Here is a 23,073-nt window from a genome sequence, read left to right on the forward strand (position 1 = left end):
TCACTATTTTGACGAGAATTCTGCACCCTATGTTTATTGTAGCATTATTCACAGCAGCCAAAGACATGGGAACAACTTGAACGTCTGTTGATGGATACTTAAAGAAAATGTGGTATGTGTATACAGTGGATTATTCAACCTTAAAAGAGAAGAAAATCCTGTGGGAAATTACACTGTGTGAAATAAGCCAAACACAGAAAGACATATATTACACGATCTCGCTCATATATGGAATCTAAAAAGTCAAACTTACAGAAGCACAGAGTAGAATGGTCACCAGAGGCTGAGGCATGGGGGAGATGGAGGTATGTTGGTCAAACGGTACAAACTTTCACTTATAAGATGAGAAAGTTCTAGAGATCTAATGTACATCATGGTGACTAGAGCTAATAATACTGTATTGTACACTTGAAATTTGCTTAGAGAGGAGACAGATCTCCAGTGTTCCCAACACACACAAATGGTTCCTATGTGTGAGGTAATTAATATGTTATTAGATTGACTGTGGTAATTATTTCATAATATATATGTATATCTAAACATCACACTGAATATCTTAAATACAAATGATTTTATTTTTCAATCGTTACTCCTTAAAGGCAGGGAAAATTTTTAAAAAATAAAACAAAATCTTAGTAGATATTAGACCAGCCACTAGATCTTGTTATTTAATATACTAGTAAAGGAGTATACATATTACTACAGCATATCCTTTTTAAAAACATTTTATAAGTTATTTTTCTATATAATTGGTTTCCTTTTTAACCCTGTGTTATTTTATTTTATGCATTTACGAGCATTTTTCTGAGAAGTCCAGGGCTTCACCAGCTGATGGGTACACAGGGGTCACTGGCACAAAGGGTTCAGAACCGTCGCCTGGAACCAGTGGAGCAGCAGGGATGACTTTTCTGCACAGATGTCTGCCTCTTCCCACTTTCCACAGGAGTCTCCTGGGCCCCACTCAACACAGGTAAAGCGGGTGGTGGGCGACGGTTACAGGGTCTAATACAGGAGGGAGAAAGGGCACCAGGAGGCTGTGGCAAGCTCTGCCATGGACCAGCTCTGGGTCCTTGGACAAGCCCCTGTGCCTCTCTGGGCACCCACCTCTGTAAATGAAACCACAATCTCTGCTTGGAGACGGTAGACAATGCAATCCTAGAATACTTTGAAAGCTGTGACACGGACACTTTACAAGGCAGCAGCAACTCCTATTTAGGAAATGTTCACTGTGTGCTGGATGCTGCCTTTCTACAAGTGACAGTCATCCAGTCTGCACAAGAGCTCCACGAAATAGGTACCATTATGATCCCCAAGTTAAAGAGGAGGAAACTGATTCTCAGAGAGGCTAAGGAACTTGCTCCAGGCAGCACAGAGGGTAAGTGGGGAAGGGACCTGGATGCCGGTCTCTCTGCCTCTCCCATTTGAGCTTCACCAATAGGCTTACCGCTCAGACAGAGAATCGGGACTGGTCCAAAGACACCCCAGTGAGTGGCAGAGCTAGGACCACACTGGCCGAGAAGAGGGGTCAGAGTGAAAGGGGACACATTGACCATTCTGAGTGTCAGGGAACATGCACTGCCATCCTGCTTCTGCCATGTATGGGAAACTCCCTCAGCCTCTCACAGTTTATATTGATAGTTTCAAAGTATTACCCTGTGTGTCTCACAGTATACCAGGGACCAGCTGAGCTAAGCCTTTTCAGGGTTATTTGTACGGGGACCCACAGACGGAGAGGCCACGCTCACAGACATGCACCTACCAGCCAGGACCACAACCCTGCTCATAGCCCCTCTCTGAAAAATGGGAGAGAGTGTTTTCTGCCTAGTTCTGGAGGCATTTTCCCAAGTGATAATGAGCTACCCTTGTACATGCAGGGAGGCCTCTTGACTTTCCTTAGTGCACAAGCTAGGAGCTGTGGTCCATGGGTACAGAGAGGGGGCTAGGCCCCCACCTTAATGTTGCCTGGATCAAGAGCCAAGCTCCAAAACCAGACTGCCTGGGTTCCAATTCTGGCTGCCACCTGCGGCTATATGACCTTGGGCTTGTCGGTGCCTCAGTTTCCCCAGTTATAAAAAGGAGACAACCATAATACAATCCTTATGGGGAAATTGTAGGAATAAGTAAATCAATATTTGTAAAGCACTTACAACAGTGCTTACCCAGCACATAATAAGCGCTCAGTAGATGTTGGACAGTAATTATGACACCAATACTGGCTGCCAGCACTGTACCAGTGGAAGGGACAGGCAGAGGAAAGATGCACAAGACTCTAGCAGTACAGTTTCAGCCATGGGGAAGAGGGCCACATCGTGACTGGGGCTTTGCAGCCTGTCTCAGGCTCCAGGCCAGCTTAGGGGATCTGGGTAAAGGCTGAGTTCCTGGGGACTCCAGCATTCCCTGCGATCAGTCAAGGCTGGAACAGATACACTGGCACCCTTCATAGTCACTACCTCAAGCCACCTGGAGACACCAGCCCTGGGGCGAGCTTTGCTCTTATGGAGAAGGAAAGTAACCACACCGAGACCTCCAGACCGTCTCCACATTTGCTAGTAATTTGGAGGAACCCAAGAAGGTCCCCTCCTGGATAGAAGCCTCTCCTCCATCTTTGCTCGCTTTCTCCTCTCTCCTTCCCATCTCCCGAGCAACTACTGTGTGAACATTCTCAGAGCATAAAGATGAGTAAGACATGGTCCCTACTTCAGATAGTCTACAGTCTGGTTTTCAATGGTGTGTGCATGTAAATGGTGAGATAAGATGCAACTGCCCAGGACTGAACATGGGGCACATGGGATGGGCGCAGGAGGCAGATATCACTTCTGGAGGGGAAGCTGGCTGGGCTTCATGGCACACATGGCATCTGCTGGTCCTTGAAGAACCCCAGTGGTTTATAGACTCAAAGCAAAACCCAACCCACCGAAAGGAAGAAAGACAATGAGGCTGAAATTCTGAATGCTCCATGCAAGTGGGAAGGAACTATTTGGGGCTGGCTCTCAAGGCTCAATACTCAGAACCCAAATAGGGATTTGCTTCCTTTTGGGAAGCTGAGATGGGGGCAATTGCACAGAGGGAAGCCACAGGCAGGGGTTTGGGGGACCTGGGACTGGTCCCAGCTTTGCTCCAAACTGGCCTTGAGACATCAGAGCATCACTGAGCCTCTCTGAGCTCCACCTACCCTGGCAGTTCAGGGCTCTATTCAAAGTTCCAGACTTATGGTCCTAAGGGGCCCTATCGCAGGATGGATGGAAAGGAAACATCAAGCACCTCTAATGCACTTCTTGCCATCAAAATTCAGTTCTTAGGACAGGAACCAGCCAGGTGGTAATGCCTCCTGGGAGACCTCCACCCCAGGGGTGCATTTCCCTCTGCAGTTCTGATACAGGGACAGCCACTGTTGGGCCATGAGCTGAGCTCAAATCATAGCCACGCCCATCACTTACTAGCTGGGTGCACATGCATGCTCTACTCTGAGGCGCTTCCTGGGCAGTGGTCCCGTCTCACAATTCTTCTGCCTTCCCAATGCCCAGAACAAGGCCTGTTGTTGGGGTAAAGGCCAGCAAGGGTAGGACAGGTGGGGCAAGTCTAGGAGGCCTCAGAGGACCAGCAGAGCCCCTGTTGCCCAAAGATGAGCATGACTAAGCCTGGCTTTGCCCTGGCTCCCTGCTTGTTCTATTTCCAGATCTGGGGGTGGGAGAAGGGAGAGGATCAAGTTGCTGATGCTGGACTGAGGCCTGCCACCTTCAAACAGACCTGCTGCCCCCTCCCAAGCTTCCAGCAAAAACCACTGAGACTCAGGCATGCAGGAGCTCACACAAACCACAGGTTCTAGCCCATCTGGGTCTCTGCCCAGGCTCAGGAATCCCCTTCCCCTTCCCAGCAGAGCCAAGCATGTGCTGCTTGTGGCTGGGAGCCACACCTGGTCCTTGTGCCTGCCCGCCTGCCAGCTGAGGAGGGGGTGGGGCATTCATGAGGCAGGCAGCCCTGCAGCCTGCATAGCAGCAAACAACTCTCAGGACCAAGAGGTGGGGACAGGAGCAGCCACAAAGGGGTCACCATGAGGTCAGGTGTGGGTGAGGGGGATGTGGGTAGCTGTGGCACCCTGCAGCTAGATGGAGAGAAGGCCTGCAGGCTCCCAGGGGTACCTCCCACACCCTCCCGGGCAGAGGCCGAGCTGACATTTCTGGCCTGCTGGCCTTAGGGACTGAGAGGAATATGGCACAGTTCTTGTCCTCACGCAGCCCACAGATATCTTCAAGCTTAAAATTTTATCTGATAGTAAAATTAAAATTGGGGGAATACATTCATTTCTATTATTGTTATATACATTTATGTTAAAATATATTTAAAATGTAATTTGTGCACTATAATGTTATATTCAGAATAAATCATATGTAAACAAATATAAATGTTAAGGGATAAAGCTAAAATTTAAATATAAATAGAAGCTCTAAATTTTCTTAGCCTCTGGGGAGTTCACCCCCATTCTGGAGACCTGTGCTCAAATAGAATGCCAGACATAGAGGGAAACTGAACAAGGTCTCCTGAGAAGAGGGCACTGATTTTGAAAGGGGGAGTTGGGAGGCTTCTTGCAGGGGTTGGGCTTGAGCTGAGCCTTGAAGGGTATGAGAATAAGCCAGAAAAAAGCATTCTGGAGAGAGGGGCCTGTGGGCTGGAAACGGCAGTGTGCAGGGTCCCCTGTGCAAGCTGGTGTGTACCCAGAGCCAGCACCAGCGGCTTAGCAAGCTGTAACTGAAAACACACGTTCTTGCACAGAACTTTTTTTAAGCCTAAAATGTGTAGAGATGGAAGGCGTACCCTGAGAGGCTGTAACTCTGGGCTCTGTCCTGATGATTTCCTCACCTGGAGGCACCACAATCATATCCTCTTGCTAGCCACAGTTTCCTCAACTGTAAAATAAGGACGCCAATAGCTGCCCAGCTACCCTCAGTGGGCACAGGTAGTTGAGGGCTGCACACACCCAGGGCATCTGGAAGTCCTTGCCTGGTGGCTTCCATGCTTGTCTGCCTTTCCTACCCTCCTGTCAATTTTGGGAGGGCAAGAGGGCACCATGTTTTGTTCCAGGGCTGTACCTTTAGCATCCAGCACTGTCCTGGCACCCAATAGGGCTTCCACGCATATTTCTGACCAAAGGGCACACATCCCTGGAAACTTAGAGCTTCAAAACATACTCTATCCTTAGGGGGCAGAAATCCTTTCAAAATACAGTGTATATTTCAAGAGAAGGCAAAGTAGATTCGGGGTTTTCAGGGAATATGGGGAATGAGTACTCACTGGTACAGGGTTTCTTTTTCAGAGTGATGATGATGTTCTAAAATTGATTGTGGTGATGGTTGTACAACTTTGAAATACTAAAAATCACTGGGTTGTGTGGTTTAAATGGCTGAATTCTATGGTATATGAATTATAACTCAATAAAGTTGTTATATAAGAGAAAATTGAGATACCCCAGCCTGTTACTAATGTGTGTAAACGAAGAACAAACATGCTTTGAGTGAGAACTTAAGGGCTCTTTATGAGCTTAATGCATGAATTTTGGACATCAATGTTGGTGGTTCTACAATCTTTCTAACTTATTTCCTAGCTGTTCTTTGCATATGTGAGGTTTCTAAGCCCCATGACCTCCAGGAAAGGGTGGTGCATGTAATCAGCACCATTAACTGCTGTCATGGAGACACAGTGCCATAGGCTCAGCAGTCCTCCGGGCAGCATTTGTGTGCACACAGAACTTCTCTGTACTTCCCCTCACAGAGGCAGAACATTCCAGGCCCACATGGCATGGCTGGCAGAGGAGGGTGCTGCTGTCTGAGGCCAACCCAACCAACTGCCAGGGTGGGTCAGTGAATATGGCAGATGCGTTCTGGTGAGAGGGTGAGTGAAGGCATCATTTGCTAATTATCCAATGGCTGAAGATTTACAGAGAACACACATATGCAAATCTGGAAACTAGCACACAGCTGCAAGGTTGCTAGGCTGGGCACATTCATTCCCCTTTCCCCACCCAACTCACCCCTCCTTAATTAGGCAGAGAATCAGTCCCCTAGAGCTGGCCAGGCTGGCTCCCCACAGTGCAGCCACAGAATGTGAGCTCAGGAAAACATCTGGATGTTCTGGATTTATTCAGCATCCATCACCTTAGTGAACTGTAGAATAAGACAGCGACAACACAGGCTTGGAGGCAGCCGGGGTCATATTTCAGCCCTACCACTTATTAGCTGGGTGGCCTCACCCAGTCACTTTACCTCTCTGAGCCTCAGTCTTCTCATGTGCACAACAGAGTGATGTTACTTACTTTAAGGAGCTATAGTAAGGATTATACGAGATAAGCCGAGTGCTATGGTATGAGCCTATAAAATTCACTCATATTTCATTTTGTTCCTTTCTGCCTAGAATTTTTAAAAACCTTTTTGTCTGTGTAAAAGCAGAAATAGATGCTCTTAAATCAATACATAGTGTTCTCGGCTGAATGGAAAAACTCTAAAAATTTTCTAAAAATGTGCTCTGAGATAATGGCCCAGAGGTTTGCATACATTTCCCACCAAAACAATGGAAGGAAATGACTTGCTGCTGTTTGGGACTTGGGGACTGGGAAGACTGGGTGGGCAGAACAGGTAGGGGGCTATAGTACCGAGAGGCTAGTGGTCAGGGGTTGGGAACCAGGGTAGATCAGGATTAGGTGATGGGCACCGTGAGTCCTCTAGGGGCTGCTAGTCTCAACCTCTGGCTCCTTGCCAAAAACTCTCCGCAGGCCAAGGGGGTCTCCAGGCCCCCTCTCCTTGCCAGCATCCCCAACTCCTGGATGAAACCTATGCCAGCGGCCGCTCTGCCTCCTTTGAGAGCAGCCTCTTTCCTGCTGATAGTATTTCTCTTTCATGTCTGCCTCCTACCTGGACTCCAAGCTCCACCAGCAAGGAAGCGATGGAGTTGAGCTCCCTTTTGCAAGCCCAGCATCTATGGCACACATTAGGTCAAACCTGAGCTACAGTGGAGGGCTTGTTAAAATATGTTGCTGGGCTCCATCTCGAGAATCTCTGATGCTGTTGGTCCCAGGACCACACTCTGAAGTAGACGCTCAATAAAGGTCTGTGTGGGAAGTGAAATAACAAATTACTTGCAAGCACCACTCCATATTCAACTCTTCTTCTGGGTCCTTACACTCAGGCTTCTCCCAGCCCACCTCCACTAAAGCCTTCCCTGACCCCCCAGGATCCCCCGGCACCAGTGCTCTCTAGGTCTTCAGGGTCAGAACAGAATTTTTTCCAGGGAGGAGAAGGCAGTTGGGGCCATGGTGGCCTTCTTTTGCTGAACCAGTTAGGTAAACACCATAAGGATGCTCCATAGCCCTCTCCCCTCCTGGGCATAGGTCATCAGGCCTACTATGGGCTGATGGAGAACAGAGAAGTGGTACAGGGAGGCTACAGATCCTGGGGACCCAGGAGGCCCTAACACCCCAACTAGGGAGATATTTGTGGAAGACAGAGTTTCCTGGATGACCAAGAATTCAGATAGCCTGACTCTCCATCCAGGGCTCTTTTACCACCATGATTTCACAGCTGGGCCTAGAAAAACTGCTCACTGGAACAGGTCATTACTTCCCACTGCCAGCACATAGGCAGGCTGGTGGTCAGTGCTGGTTGGGAGGGGGAAGGAGGAAGGCCCAGTGGTCAGGACCAAGGTCAGCAGCTCGGAGTGAAGATGCTTATGCCCATAGTCCCCATGCTGCACAACCCCAGGGAGTGCTGTTTACCTCACAACCCACGTGAGTGGTACCCTGTGGAGTTGTGCAGTGTAGCCTGTGCAGTTTTATGCAATAGTTGGTCTTGAAAATCCACATTTGAAACACTTCCTCATTTGTTATTCTCTGTAAACCTACTGTGTACCCAGCATGGAGCAAGGCACTAGGGCTATGCAGGTGGCCAGAAGGAAGCCCCGCCTCTTGGGGCTCTTAGCGGAAAGGTCTTCAACACACTGCAGCAAGGACTGAAGTGCTTGACTGATGGCAATGCCCAGCATTGCGGGAGCCAGGGAGGAGTGGCTGACCTCTGGTCAGTGACCTCTGCAGAATCAGTGAGGTCAGGGAGCTGGCAGGAAGGGGCTGGGGGGCAGCCTAATCCTTCTGCGCTGGTTAATTCAGCCATGCTGGAGGCTGTCAGGCAGCAGCAGCTGAATCTGCAGCCTCAGTGTCTGGGGTTGCCTGGTTTCTTGCCTTCCAGGGACACTTGAAGCTGCAGACCCTGGGACCAGATAGGTTTTGTGGGCAGTGACTGCCCCCTAGTCCCTCCCCTTGCCATAGTGCAGGTCTACAGAATCAGGGATGGATGCCCTGCTCCTGGGAGGGGGAGGCAGCCACGACACACTGGGGCAGCTCCAGGGGCTTCTGCCAAGGAGCTCGGCTGGCTCCTGCGAGCCAGTTCCTGGGCTTGGGGATGCATGCTTACTCTGCTTTGCCCAGCTGATGGACCACCTATTTCAAGAAGCCTCTGAGAGGGGAAGGAGGGTCCTCCCCTGACCATCTGCAGCCTTTGGACTCCTATGGTTGCTGAAAGTCAGCCTCTATTCTAACTGCTGTGTGGGGAGGGTCATTCAACTACTTCCCAATCGTGACCAGTTTTGTCATGGGCCAGGCCTATGCATAACTCCGACCTGTTAAAAGAGTCCCCAAGAGCTCAAAATGCTGGTCTAGGTAGCTTGGGGAGTACCTCCTGGCTTCCTCCTGGGCCCTCAAACTCTGGGACTCACTTTGCACTCTGTCACAATACCACTGACTGAACACCCTTGACTATTACCCCAGCAAATTAGGGGCCACTTCTTACTCATTTCCGTCTCTCACAACTAACCTGGGCCTGGCACCAAGTGGTGTTCAATGAATGTTTTCAAATAAATAGAAAAATACAAATGACTCATTCAGCTCTGGCCCGAGTGGAAAATCAAACACATCTGAGGCGCATCAGACTGGCATGCAGGTTCCCGTGGAGGGAGGCTTCAGGGATGCTGGGTCAATGGCTCCTGGGCCAGGGGGCTTCTGAGACAGGTGGTGGCAGTCATTTGGAGCAGTCTGCCCAGTCTCCATTAGCCAGGGTATCCAGGGGCAGGCAAGGCCCAGCTGTGGCCACTGGCAGGTGGCCTTCTTGGCCTTTCCTGTCTGAGTCCTGCCTGGTCTATGGGCTCCTCAGTGGCCAGCACACCCAAACCTTACATTTTTCCTGCTAAAGTCATAGACTTTATCATTTTTCCTGCAAAGTCCCTTCCCTCCAACTCATGAAATTCATGGTCCATCGGAAAGGCCACCCATCTCCTCTCTGAGATAGGATTAATTCTCTCTCCTGCAGTCCCCGTTCCCTCAGAGATCCAAGGGGTGTATGGTGGTGGGGTCCCTGCCCCCATAATTCCATCACCCCTTCCCACATGCCCAGGTTAATATTAAAATTAATACCTTTTGATATAATAATTCACAATTCCGAGTCAGGTAAAATGACTAACAGTTTCTACAAAATCTTTCCCATTTTATAGATCTTAAATAAGCACTCTAAAGTAAAAAAGCTGGCCATTTGCTCTGTAAATAGAAGTCACTTTTAGGGAAGTCCCTTAGTTCCCTCTTCCCTGCAGGAACTCCAGGCCTCCCTGGGCTGTGAAGGTCAGCCTTCCCCTACAAAGAGGCAGCAGGGCAACCACACCCCAGCACCCAGCAAGTGTCTGGCACCACGTAGTCCTGCAGCAACCAGGAGTCACGTGAGGAAGTTACTGTGAGGCGAGGCCAGACTCACACATGTAGAAATCCCTGACTGTAGACTTACACTCGGTTTAATGTATAGAAAGCTATCATTACTTCTGTTTTGCAGATGAGAGAACTAAGGCCCAGGGAGGACTTCTCTAAGGTCCCACCCAGTCTCTGTGTTCAAGCTGCCTCCAGGATGGTGAAGGCGGGCAGCTCATTGTCATGGGTATGAGGAATAGCTGGTCAGTTCAGTTTGTTCATTAGATTCCACACATGAGTGAGATCATATGGTACTTGTCCTTATCTCTGACAGGCTTATTTCACTCAGCATAATGCTCTCCAGGTCCATCCATGCTGTCCCAAAGGGTAAGATTTTCTTTTTTACAACCAAATAATATTCCATTATTATCCCCTCATCTACTGATGGACACTTAGTGTTTTGGGTTTCTTCAGATAAATCCCAGAAGTGGGATCGCTGGGTCATAAGGCAGTTCCATTTTTAATTTTTTGAGGTATCTCCATACTGCTTTCCACAGTGGCTGCCCCAATCTACATTCCCACCAACACGAGACGGACTCATAGAGAGTAGGCTGACAGCTCTGGGTAGCAGTTAAGGGATGGAGGGATTGAGCAAAAAGGAAAAGGACTCATGGACATGGACAACAGAGTGTTGACTGTTGTGGGGGACAGGGGCATAAGGGAGTTAAATAATAATAGAAAAAAATACTATAAAAAAAAAAGAAAAAGAAATAGCCAGAGTCCCTCTAAGGTGGTCTTCTCCCTTCCTCTCAGCTATCCCTCATCCTGCTGAGCTGCCCCAACCCATACTGTTTAGCCTCTCATCCTCAGGTTGTTTCTGCAAATCCGGGGCCATCCTCTGTCCCAGATTCCAAACTATGCATGACAGGCCCAAGGTCCTCCCTCCCTCTTAGTCTGAGGGGTTTAGGAGGCCAGAGGAGGCTCCATCTGAGACCCCCTCCCCACCCTTATCTCCACAACTGACCTGAGTGGAGAGGAGAGTGGAGAGAGGATGCCAGTCTCAAATCAAGGCTTAAAAGCTGGGTTATAGCCACACACATCTCTATCAGTGCATTTCTATTTTCTCTGTGGGTATGTTCCCTTTCTGATGGACTCTCACAAACATTTTATTGTTATATTTCTTGTAATGCTGCCTGGAATTGTTATTTAGACATCATTAAAAAATCATTATATTTTTAAAGAAAAGGCTGAGAAATTTCTACAAAAGAGAATACAAAAAGCTGGGGCACACACACAAACACATACTTATAAGCTGATCCACACACAATGCACATATGTGCAAAATTGGTCTGATGGAAAAGAGAAGTTTACCACACCACTTTGCAAAAAGGAAGTGAATGAATAATTTATAGGGCCTTTTACAAACATCTAGATTTTCTAATCATTCTAGAAAAATCCAGTTCAATTACTTACAGCAGCAGTTCTGTGATAAACCAACTGAGAAATGGTTACCAGTAAATAAAATTTACAATTCCCAGTGGGCCTTCCTTCCACAGAAATGCATCATAAACATTAACATTGTTTTTCTTTAACACACCAAACCCCACAATGCCGTGGCTCTCACTACTCAAGGCACTCTATGTAATAAATCCTTGAACCCTTTACTTTGAAAAGGCTCCTGACTTAATGTTTAGATGATACTATTTCCTGTTTTATTTTGGCAAGAACTCCATTATATTGCGCTCTTTGCTGCCAGTCCCAAAACAACTGCACCCAAACTGAAGCTGTGCAGCTCTGGACTGTGGGACCCCGAGATGACAAGGTACAGTTAGCAGGCCAGGGGGCTGGTAGGGCTGTTGGGAGACTGCACATGCCCATCTGGGATCTGTGCCCTAACCAGGCTTACCAACAACAGGCTGGCCCAACATCTAGCCGATGCATGGGTCTGAAGCGCCAGCCCTTGACAGCTCCACTGCAATCCAGGCCACCCTTCTTGCCTAGCTCTCCCTCCAACCTGTGGACAGCCTGACTTTTGTTTGGAAGGCAGGGCCCCAGCTGACCTTCAGAAGGTGAGGTACCTCCCAGGGGCTTGGACAGCTGGGTGGTGGTCCCCTCACCCTGTACTCTGGCTCCTGGCCACAGGACTGGCTGGGGAGTGGTGACTGATGATCGGTTGCAGAGCGTATATGAGACAGCAGTTCTGGCTTGAGACTTCCTGTTTGGGGAAGAAACCTCACTGGCGATAAGTAATGGCTCAGGCTCAAGTCTGTTCTCTACAGGAATTAGGGTAGGACAACCAGCAGAACCCAGGATGCATAAAATGAATAAATGGCATCCTAGGCAGGACAGACTGCCTCACTGTGTGTGTGTGTGTGGGTGTGTGTGTTTGTGTGAGAGATAGAGAGAGAGAGAGAGAGAGAGAGAGAGAGAGAAACCCTGGCTGGTGTGGCTCAGGGGATGGAAAACCAGCCTTCGATTCAATTCCAAGTCAGGACACATGCCTGAGTTGCAAGCCAGATCCTCAGTTGGGGGTGTGTGAGAGGCAACCACACCAATGTTTTTCTCCCCCTCCTTCTCCCTCTCTTCCCCTGCCTCTAAAAATAAATAAATAAAATCTTTTAAAAAAAGAGAGAAAGGAGGTGTGTTTACACTTTGGGATACAAAGCCGAATATAATGGCTGCAGAAAGTGTAGGGATAATTTAATGCAATCACTGTGGCTGTCACAGGCTTAGTGATAATTCTCTCTGCGTTTTGTGCCAACAAAGTCTTCCTGGCTGTCTTTACTTGCTAGTCAATGCTCATGGTGGGGAGAAAGACAGAGAGAAGGACCCAAAGACAGAAGCCAGCACTGTCACAGGGGAAAGCATGATGGCTGTGTGCCTGCCTGCTGCTGAGGGCTTTCCCAGTTGATTGCAGGCCACACCAACAGCACAAAGGGAGGCCAGAGGTTTGGAGGCTTCTCTATCATTATAGTAAATTATGCCAAGTTTAGTCTTAGGACAAATATATTCAGTTTTCAACTTGTTTGAATACTAGTGATCTTGAGAAATGGTAGTTCTGAATAACCCTGGGCATTTAATAACCAGAATATACACCACAGGCTCCAGGAGGGTTTATTCTGTTATTAAAACAGAACAGGGCCCATATGACTCTGCTGTGGCCCTTGTGCCTTGTCTCTTCTGCTAAACAGAAATCTTCTGTGAGCAGAGGTATTCTTGACTCTCCCCAGAGTCCAATACAGTCCAGCATGCACAGACTGACTCCTCCTTAGCTCATTTCCACTCCCCCTCCTTCCAATTCCTCCTGGTCCCCACTTCTGCCAACCCTGTTGCCTCTACCTGAAGTCTTGACATCCTCCTGGCCATCCAAATCCCCCTTCCTTGAAGTGCCAGCCTGAGCCCTTGGGCACTTAGGCACTTCCCAGCCCTCATAGCACCACCACCAGCTCTCCCTGCTCTGAATTCAGAGAAGCAACTGTGTTCGTTGGTGGATCTATTTAGATGGAGCTGGGTATGAATTCAGGTTCAGCCATGTACCAGCTCTGTGACCTTGGGGAGGTTACTTTCCTTCTCTGTTGTGATGATTAAATAAAACAGTGAACTTGAAAGCTTTCAAATCCACACCTCAGAACTGCTCTTGGTTACACATTTCCTGTGCTCTGCTCTGAGACCAAACTCTTCTTTGCTGCCTGGTCACATTTTTTTATTGTCACGCAGCTTCCAAGTTAGACTCTAAGCTCCCAAAGCGAAGGGACCTGCATGCCCTCCACACCTGTGTGTCCATACAGGACTCCTTTGCTCACTGGGAGGCTGGTAGTTGCCTGCTGGGCCTACAGGGCTCAGTCAGTGAACACTGGATCACTTTCTATACCTATCAAAGCTTCTGGAGGGTCTGATCCCCTTGAAGAAACTGTCCTGTCAGGAAACCACACTTCCTTCTGAAAGCAAACCTTCCAAGCATGGGGGAACAGGACCTCCAAGAGCACCTCCATGATTCCTGGAGTCATCCAAGTCAGCTATGATTCCCTGTCCCCTAGGGTTCTCACTGAGCCTTTTGCTGTGCTCTGACCTTTACCCAATCCTGGGAACCCACTCCCCTCACCACAAACAGCCATGCCAAATCAGAATGTCAAGACTTGTAGAAAGGCTATAGGACAAAAAGCAGCCATGCCAGAGCTCACCAGAGCGGAGCACTGTCAGGTCTGCAACCTTCAGCCCTCCAATCCAGGAAGGCCAGAAGGCGGGACTTTCCCAAAGGAAGCACCCGACACCCATCATAGTCCTCAGCTGCCCATGCCCGGCACTGTTCTGTTTCCTTCCCTTCCAGTTCTGGCTACCACCATATTCTTGGCCAGCCTGGAGCCAGCTCCATGGACCAGCCACAGAGGGCCTGGTCTTACCTCCTGCAATGCTCAGCCCCATACCCAGGTTGTGGTAGATTAGCTGGAAGTGGTGATTGACCCCCCACCCCCACCCTGCTATGTCCAATGCACTACTACTAACCCTTGTGCAAACCTGGTGGTCATCCAGAAAGCCTCAGCACAGGCTCCTCGAACCGCCAAAGGCCCACTCTGGTGACGGCCACACCACAAATGTCAGATGCTATAGTAACAGGAAGGGTCATTTCATCACAAATGCCAGCACACTGGCTTTGGGAAATCTGCTGTCTACACATAAACTGAGCTGGCCCACTCCACCATGGAAAACTGAGCAGGTCCATTCGCCAGTCCCCACATTACATTTACCTGTAACTGACTTTATAATCTTGGGGCTGCTCTTTTTTTTAGTTTAATCTAATCTGATAGCTCCAGAAGGCTTAACAATGTGCTGTTTACTTAGATTCCACCTGGCTCTCATGAAGCAGAAGATGGAGACAAGAGTTAAGTGTCTGCGTGATTCCAGAACAATTAGTGCTCACCTGTTGCATGTTCTGCCAGGTGATGATTTATGAGGACAGACTGATTGGGAAGAGCTGAGCTTCAGGTAATTCTCCAGTCACAGGGTTCCACACCTGTGCCCTGGGTTGAAGTGACAATTCAGGAGTTCATGGCCTCACATAAATTAGCAGTCACCAATCAAGCCCTGATAGCAGGAACAGTGGTTAATCCCTCCAGCTCATCAGAGAGCTGTTTCTGGTTTTGAATCCTGGCTCCCATCAGCTGCGGGACCTGGACTTCAGTGATGCCTAGTTCCCTCACCTGTATTCAGAAATAAGTGAAGGGTGTGTGTTTTCTGTAGGGTTATAAATGATGACCAACACCCATCCTGCCAGAAGTGGGACTCAGCCAGGTCTTGAGTGCCTACCACCAAACTGGTGCTCAGTAAATGTTTGTTGAATGAATAAATGAAGCAGAATTTGGACAAGCATATATAATTAGTAGTTAGAAGCTGCAAGTTTGGGGTTGAAAGAATGGATTGGAGTCTCATGTGTTCTTGCAAAAGTTAAATTGTTGAGAGAACATTATCCACATCTTAAGAGCTGCAAGGTTCAAATGTACTCTCACGTATAACTTGCCTGGCACATGGGAAACTGATTGTTCTGCGATGATGATGATGATAATCACTTCAGGTGTGATGGAAGTGATGCCCAAGGCATGCCTAGGATGTAAAGGGCTGACAGACAGAGGCCTGACATTGGTAGGAAGTCAGGTAGGACAGGTAGGTGGGTCCGGTTGCAGGAGGAAGTGCAACTTGTGCAGCCAAACCTCTGAAAACCACTCAGAGTGGCCTGTCCCCACCCCTCTCCAAGTGCTATACTCTCCACAGCCTCTTGGAATGGGATGGGGTTGGCGAGAATAGTGCGAGTGAGCAAAAGAAGCATTCACCCCTCCAACTCCTAGGAGGGAGCGAAAAAGCCAGTTTGGTCTTAGGTTTTAAAAGCTGTGTTAAACTGGCAAGCTTCTTTGTTTTAAATCAAGAGGCCCATTCCTGGTCCAGATGCTACCAAGCAATTTCATGAAGTGCTTAACTTACAGAGCTCTCTGACCCAGCCCAGGAAGATTTGGCCACTATGCTTGATGGGGAGGACAGAAAAGGTGGATCCAGACTCAGGTGGGGTCCAGGAAGCCTGCATATCACTGCACAGCCTGCTTCCCCTTACCTCAGCCTACCTGAACATCACCCAGCCTGCTGAGGTTTTATGAAGCAGGAGGCACAGACCCCTCCCAGTGTGGGAGTCAGAGGCCAGGACACTGAGCAGGGAGTCCTGAGGCTGGGCCTGAGGCCAGCCCTGCAACAGAGAAGGGGACAATGGAGACCACTCTCTGGGCCTTAGTTACCTTCTCTAGTGAACTGAGGGGTTCAGACTAGGAGAGTAATGAGCCTGGAAGATTCCCAGCTAATTAACACCCAAACCCCAGGGGAAGGAGGAGGAATCTGATATTTATTGCACTCCTAAAAGCACTGCCCTTCACATAATTAATCTCCCAGGCCAGCATTATTGTCCCCTATTTATAGCAATATCAGGTGCAAAGCCCTTAGCAAGATTTTACAGATGAAGAAACAAGTTCAGAGAGCTGATGACTCTGCCAAGCTCATCACAAGGCAAAGAACTTTGAGGATTCAGACTTGGATCTGACTCCAAAGCCAGGCACTCTTCCCTACAATCAGTTCAGCTGTTTCACCCCTCTACCACTGAGGTGTGCAGCTCTGGACTTTGGTCATTCATTTTCACTTTCAAACTACCTGAAGCCCTGCTCAATACTCTGATAGATCCAAGGAGGGAAGAGCAATGAAGCAAGGACAGGAAATGTGAACGGGAGAGGAATTCATCAGTTTGGCATCTCCAGGCAGAAGTGGTCCCAGTATGACCAGGCCAGGTCCTAGGAAACTCAGCAGGCTTGGCCTGGCTGTCCAACCTCCTAACTCCCTGATGGTTCTGAGGTCAGTGTTACCCCATGCCAACTCCAGGGCTTCTTCCCACACTGCCTGGCTGGGCCACTTGTCCAATCACGGCCTCCCTCGGGAAACCTTCTCTACCCCAGTGATGAACCCCTACCCCCACTAAGTCCACTCATACATCAGACTGATTAAGCACATGCTCCATCCCAGCCCCTCTGCAGGCCACTGGGTAGAGAGATGAGTAAAACATGTCCCAGCCGCCCAGGTGATCTTGGCTTGGTGTAGGGCTGGGGGTTCATGCTGCAGACTCGGATTCCATCAGCTGTGGATGGGCCCTACGCATCTAGTTTTAACAAACCATGCAGGTGTCTGAAGGGGCACACCCAGCTGAGACCCTTTGGCCTTGTGAATATTTTGGCCTCCAGCACTTGCATTCCTGGCCTGCCACAATCCTAAGAAAATGCTTTCCCAGTGGTAAGCTCCTCTGGGCTTCCCAATCAGACTCTGTACAAATCCTCTTCTACAGCTTGCTACCTGTGTACCTTTACAAAATGCCAGTGCTTTCTGAAGCTCCATTTCTCCATCTTTAACTAGATAATGATGCTGCCTTCCTGTCCTGAGGATTAACTGGAATACTGTGTGCAAAGCAAGCTGCCTGGCACAGATAAATGCATAATAAATGTCTGCTATTATTATTACATCATCACTGCACTCTGATGGACAGAAATACTTCCCTGGGGGTATTTCTGAGAACCCCTGCTTCTGGAGCCCCTACTTGTGACACCTGGGGGGTTCTCTCTCTGCCCTCTGTCAGGGCTCCAGCAGGACCTGCCTTCCTATTCCACGTGGATACTGCCCCCGAGCCCCTGAACATAGAGGTGGTCAAAAGTAACTTTACAGTTGTGAGAACAAGGCAGTTTATTCTTTATTAATTATTGAATTATTCATGCTCTTGTATTGTTTATTATCTGTATTATAACTGTAAACCTACGTTTTGCCCACCCCCGTATTAGCTTAGTGTACCCTTCCTTTCATTTACCCAGAGTGACCAAAGTTCCAACCATACGTCTTTGGGCAGCCTACCCCAAATTTCAGGGAAATGAACAGGAGAGGTAAGTTTGCCAGGCAAGAGCATCGCGGACAGAGGCCGACACTGGTCAGTCCGGTCTCTTCCGGACCAAGGTCGGGTCGCCTAGGAAGATCCCTCCAGCTGCCCTCAGCCCGAACCCCGAGAGCACCGAGCCAGTCAATACCGCGCGGGTGCGCGTGAGAAGCGCCTGGGCTGCCTCGAGGGATTCCGACGCCGGCTCCCCCACAGTCCCTCCCCAGGGCAAGGCGCACCGGACTCTGCCTCCCCCGAAGGCGTACGCGGCTTAAGTCTCTGAGGCTGAAGGACACGCGGAGTGGGAACCAGGACCCGGCTCTCTGCCGCCGGGCGCACGTGGCGGCCGTGGTCGCCTGCAGACTTGTGGCCTCCGCGCGGCGATTGCGCAAGGAGGCAATCGGGCAGCGACGGGTCGAGGGGTCCCGGGGCAGAGCGCAGCCTACAGCGTCGCGAGGATGCGGAGGACGGGTCACTCACCTCTCCTGCCCGCCGCTCGGAAAAGCCGCGGAGGCTGAAGGTTCCGTGGCGGCGGCGGCGGCGGGACCCCCGAGGCTCCTCCTTCTCCTGCGCCCCGCCCTCCCGCTGGGCCTGCCCTGCTGGGGAGGTGGCCCTCCGCTTGCCAGCTGCGGCTTATCCGGCCTTATCCGGCTCGGCCACTTTTCCCGGGGCAGCAATCGGGGAGCTGCGCAGTCCTCAATCCCGCCAGGCGGGGGAGGTGGCAAGTAAGGACCCTCCTCCCCTAGCCTAATATTTGGAGCCAGTCCCGCAGTTTCCAGAACTTCGCTCTCCCCAACCCTACCCGGGTTAAAGTGCTCAGAAGTCCTGTTAAGCAGGACAAGAAGGGCATGGAGGCCAGGATCACTTCTGAGACCAGCTCCCTTACTCTGAGGGACACCTCAAGTCCACGTCTATTTCATAACCTACTTTAAATGACAGGCACAGATGGTAAGAGGCCAAGGTGTCAGATTGGATCTGTCATCCTTCTTTTCTGACGCGGAAGCAGGCAGCAGAAGCCCTCAACAAGGCTGCATCCAGGCCTGTGTAGCCCGTTATATCTCTGTTCCTTGTCCAACCTTAGGGCAGACCTTTGACCCTTTCCTGTTGTTCTCAGGTTCCAAGTACTTGGGCTTCCAGGAGCTGCTGGGGACTCTGGAGCTTGACTACGGATCAAGACCTCGAGGTCTCCAAACCACCACCCTGCCCCCACGAGACAGATGGCCTCCAGCACTGCTGGCTGCTCCCCTGTCCCCCATGCAGATGGCATCACAGCACAGCAGTGAGGGGAGAGTATCTTTTGGGTAGCTTCCTAGAGGTATGTGCCTTCACCTGAAGCCCTGCCTCACCCAAGACCTCACACCGGGGTGCTCCTAACAGTTATTCCTCTCTTTTTCCAGGTGAAGACATTGGGCTCTGATCGCTAAGTTACACACCAACCTAACTCATCTTCTGGGAGGCTGACAGGGAGTTAGCTGACCGGTAGGGCTCTTTCTGGAATATTGCTGGAGGGCATATTCCACCAACCCCTGTTAAAGAACTTCAGATTACTCCAGGAAGCCAACCTGCGCTGGAGAGATAAGCCCAAACAAGGGTTATCTGAACCCTGATGCCAGAGGTGGGGTGGGGGTGGGGCGCTGGGCCTCAGGAGTGGGGCCCCACACGTTGGCCCTCAGAGAGCACAGTGGGGATGAAGAGGCAGAATTCTGACATCCCTGTGGTGGGAATGCTGCTATGAGGGGCCTTTCCTCCACCTTCCAGCCCCACTAAGACCCAGCCATGAGTATCTTCTGCTTTCTCACCTCCATGGGTTTTCTCCTGTTTAAAATATTGTCCCTTCCCAGCTTTCTGTTCTGCCTGGCCCCAAGGGCCTGATCCTCTCACATCTTCCTCACGAACCCTTCTGGCCCACCCTGTACCAGAGCATCACCCTTTCTGAGCTCCTGTGGAAGTTCTCATAAGTCCTTTACTAATTCAGCACCCAAGAAGCCCCACAATATTCCAAGTGCTCAGGACACAGGTGCCCATTGCCTGAATCTACCTTTGGATGATGAGTTTCCTCTATCAATGGTGCCCTGCACAGAGTAGATGCTGTCCAAATATCTGCTGTAGCCTGGTGGAGATTTACTAAGCACCCTTCCTGTAACTACAATGGGTGGTGTCAAGCTATCTTTGCTCTGAGAAATCACCCAGAGAACAGTCTGGGACTTTACAGCAGGTTTATTGAGGGAAGAGGATGAAGGGGGAATGGAGATAAAAGGAAACTCACAGGCCAATTCAAGGGCCTATAGGAGCAAGTGAAAGGGGGAGGAAGGAGGAATAGAAACTCCTGATCACTGGCAAGGGCCCATAAGAATTACCTGCCTGTGACCCTACAGGTGCTGTTTCCACACCTTTCTGAACATACTTTTCCAGTAGGGTGAGTTTACCCATCTCTCTGCTTTCCCCTCACCAGGCCAGTCAATATATCATGCTAGGTCCATCAACATTTCTTCTGGGAATGAGCAAAGTCCATTTTTATTTCCTATGGGAGAGGCTAAGTGCAGGTTAATTTGCATATGGTTCATTCGCATAGTCAAAAGTCTGGGAAGGCAGTCCCATTGCCACCATGTTCTGACAGGTGGCCGCCCAGGAAATAGAACTTTGAAAAGAGAGGTAGTAAGGTCTTCCAGCATTCTTGGAAGGATCCTTGGATTTAGACAGCATTCTGCCCAAGAAACATGCTGGGCATCTTTGTGGGGTTCACCATGAGCTGGAGCGAGAGACAGAGAGAGAGAGAGAGAGAGAGAGAGAGAGAGAGAGGGAAATCTAAAAGTTGGACCGGCAGGGGTCTTTCTGCAAAAAAGTAACCTCACAAGGTGATCTGATCATAAATCCCTAACTGGGCAGGTCATGTGGGTAATGACACCCGTAGAAATGTGAGTTCCTGCAGGGCAGGAAGTGTTTTTCTATCTCATTCACTTTTGTATTCCCAGCGCCTAGCATATAGTAGGTGCTTATTAACTAGTTGTTGAATTAATGCACCCCCATCCTCACCCTCTTCACCTCCTTCAGCATCTCTGGGAAGCTTTCCCCATGGGTCCTGCCCCTCTTTCATCTCCTCCCTTGCTTGCCCCAGAGCTATCAGGGTGCTGGTACAGGGGAGGTGTTCAGTGCGCCCACCGATGCATATCTGCACCTGGAGTTGCTGAATATTCTCTTAATGGAGCCTGTGGCTGTCAGCCTCCTGAGATTTCCCCTTTTCCTGAAGACAAAACTGGCCTTTTAAGAGGACAGAGCATCCAGGATGAAAATCTAGAGTCATCTCCTACTTGGGTCAGAGAGGAGAGGGCTGCTGTTCCCTCTTGCCTTCTGGGATTGATGCAACATTTATAGGCTGGAGCAGAGCACATCCATTTCACAAAATAAATACTCTAATTGATTGTTAAAACGAGGTGGCCAGAAGGAGCTGTGTGCCCTGATATACTCTGACAGCACTGGCTGGGAGCTAGGCCACACAGATCCTGTCCTGCCTGACTGGGGCAGGAGCCCCAGGGAAGGTGATTTTCACCTGTGTCCACCTCTCCTCTCACCCAGGCTTGCTGAGACTCCTCCAGACATAGGCACAAGGAACTGCTTCCCTATGTGAGAGAGGGAGTGAGGCTATAATTTCTCAATATAAGAAATGTCCAAACCTGTAGACAATTTTTATGAGATTATTTGAGTCAAACTGATGACAATTGCTAGGAAAAAAAAAGAAACTCAATGGGCTGAGAAAATGCCCTGGAGAATGGCAGTTTAGCAGTTTATTTTATACACTAGAATCAAAGGAAGAGATGTAAGGGGTTACATGAAATACATTGGTAGTAGATTAAGGGGGCAGGAGAAAGCAAAGCGGGGAATCTCTGGGTTGGACAAAAAGTCAAACAGAGACACCTACTTCTTTGACATTGGTGGGTATAAGACAGTTAACATTTATAGCACAGAGAGATGGTATGTAGAGAACACGATAACAACGAGGGGTTGTGTGGTCTCCTGCTTTGGCGGGGGGTTATGTCCAAAGGAGTCTGGAAAAAAGATTACTCTGACATTTCTTAGCTCTGGCCAGCTAGCTCAGTTGGTTAGAGCATTGTCCCCATACACCAAGGCTGTAGGTTTGATCCCCAGTCAGGGCACATAGAAGAATCAACCAATGAATGCATAAATAAGTGGCACAACAAATTGATGTCTCTCTTTCTCTCTCTCTCTCCCCACTTCCTCTCACTCTAAAAATCAATTAATCAATCAATAAAGGTATGTTATCTTAGATGCAAAAACATGTGAGGTCATCGATCCCCGATTGTGACGTCACCGTGATGTTATCGGACCAGGTCTGACTCCAGAGGGTCTAGCACTGAAAGGCCCTCTCCATTGTCATCACCAAGTATTTTGGCGTCGTTGATGTGACCTGTGACATCATTATGAAGTCATGTACCCCTCTGACTACGTGGGGGACGGGAACAAAGGATTGTTCAATGCCACTGGTCGCTATGACGACAGTGATTGTAAGGTCATTGATTCCCGCTAGTGACGTCACCGTGATGTCATCAGACCAGATCTGACTCCAGTGGTTCTAGCACTGTGATGTCGTCACCTTCCTGATCTCCATGGAATGTGATGTCATTGAGGTTTCTTGTGACGTAATCATTAAGTCATGTACCCCACTGTCTACGTAAGGGACGGGCACGAATGGTTCTTCAATGCCACTGATCGCCATGCCGACTGAAATTGTGAGGTCATCAATCCCTGATTGTGACATCACTGTAATGTCATCGAACCAGATCTGACTCCAGAGGGTCCAGCACTGCGAGGCCGTCGCCTTCACGCTCACTGCCCTCCCCAGGTTGGAATATTGTAAATAAAGACCTGTTTTCCTCAACACTAGTTGTTGGGTTTTACACCATGGTGCCACGTGAAAGAACCCCCTTTTGCTCTGTAACCTACAGGAGAAATACATGTTATTAAACTTTCATCTGTTTTTCTACTGTAATCTTTCCAGTGTTAATTTGATATTAGTCCAGCCAGAAGAATCTTGAAGGTTTCCTCCCCAAAAGAGGTGAGGATAGGGAAGTGACATTTGTTGAAGTCCCACCTTGAGGCAGCACTATGCTGCCATGTTTAGACTACCTTCTTTCAGTCCCACCCAGACCCTGCCATGGGAATGGGATCCACCCCATTTTCAGATAAGGTTAAGTGCTTGCTTAGCATCATGCAGAGAGAAAGTAGCAGAGCTGGGATTTGAACCAGGTCCTCCTGACTTCTATATCTTTTTCTTCCTCTGACTTTCTAAGTGAAGGGCTCCTGTGGGTAGTGGCCAACACACCTTCAGTGACGCCCCTCTCAGTGCCAAGGACTGGAGCCAGCTTGGTGCAGAGGCAGAGCAGGGGCAGTCGGTGTGTGTGACCAG

At 49.4% G+C, this 23,073-nt stretch overlaps 1 protein-coding gene across 1 annotated transcript in view; it reads right to left on the reverse strand.

The window, feature by feature from the left end:
• Positions 1–18,265, reverse strand: part of STEAP3 (STEAP3 metalloreductase) — a 56,930-nt gene extending 38,665 nt beyond the window's left edge. The window contains exon 1 of the mRNA XM_090279372.1: positions 18,132–18,265. The gene's annotated coding sequence lies outside the window, so the exon portion shown is untranslated. The remainder of the gene's footprint in view (positions 1–18,131) is intronic.
• Positions 18,266–23,073: the final 4,808 nt, after the last annotated feature.

This window comes from Furipterus horrens, unplaced genomic scaffold (assembly GCF_987537825.1).
Source record: "Furipterus horrens unplaced genomic scaffold, mFurHor1.1.pri manual_scaffold_1, whole genome shotgun sequence".
NCBI lineage: Eukaryota > Metazoa > Chordata > Mammalia > Chiroptera > Furipteridae > Furipterus > Furipterus horrens.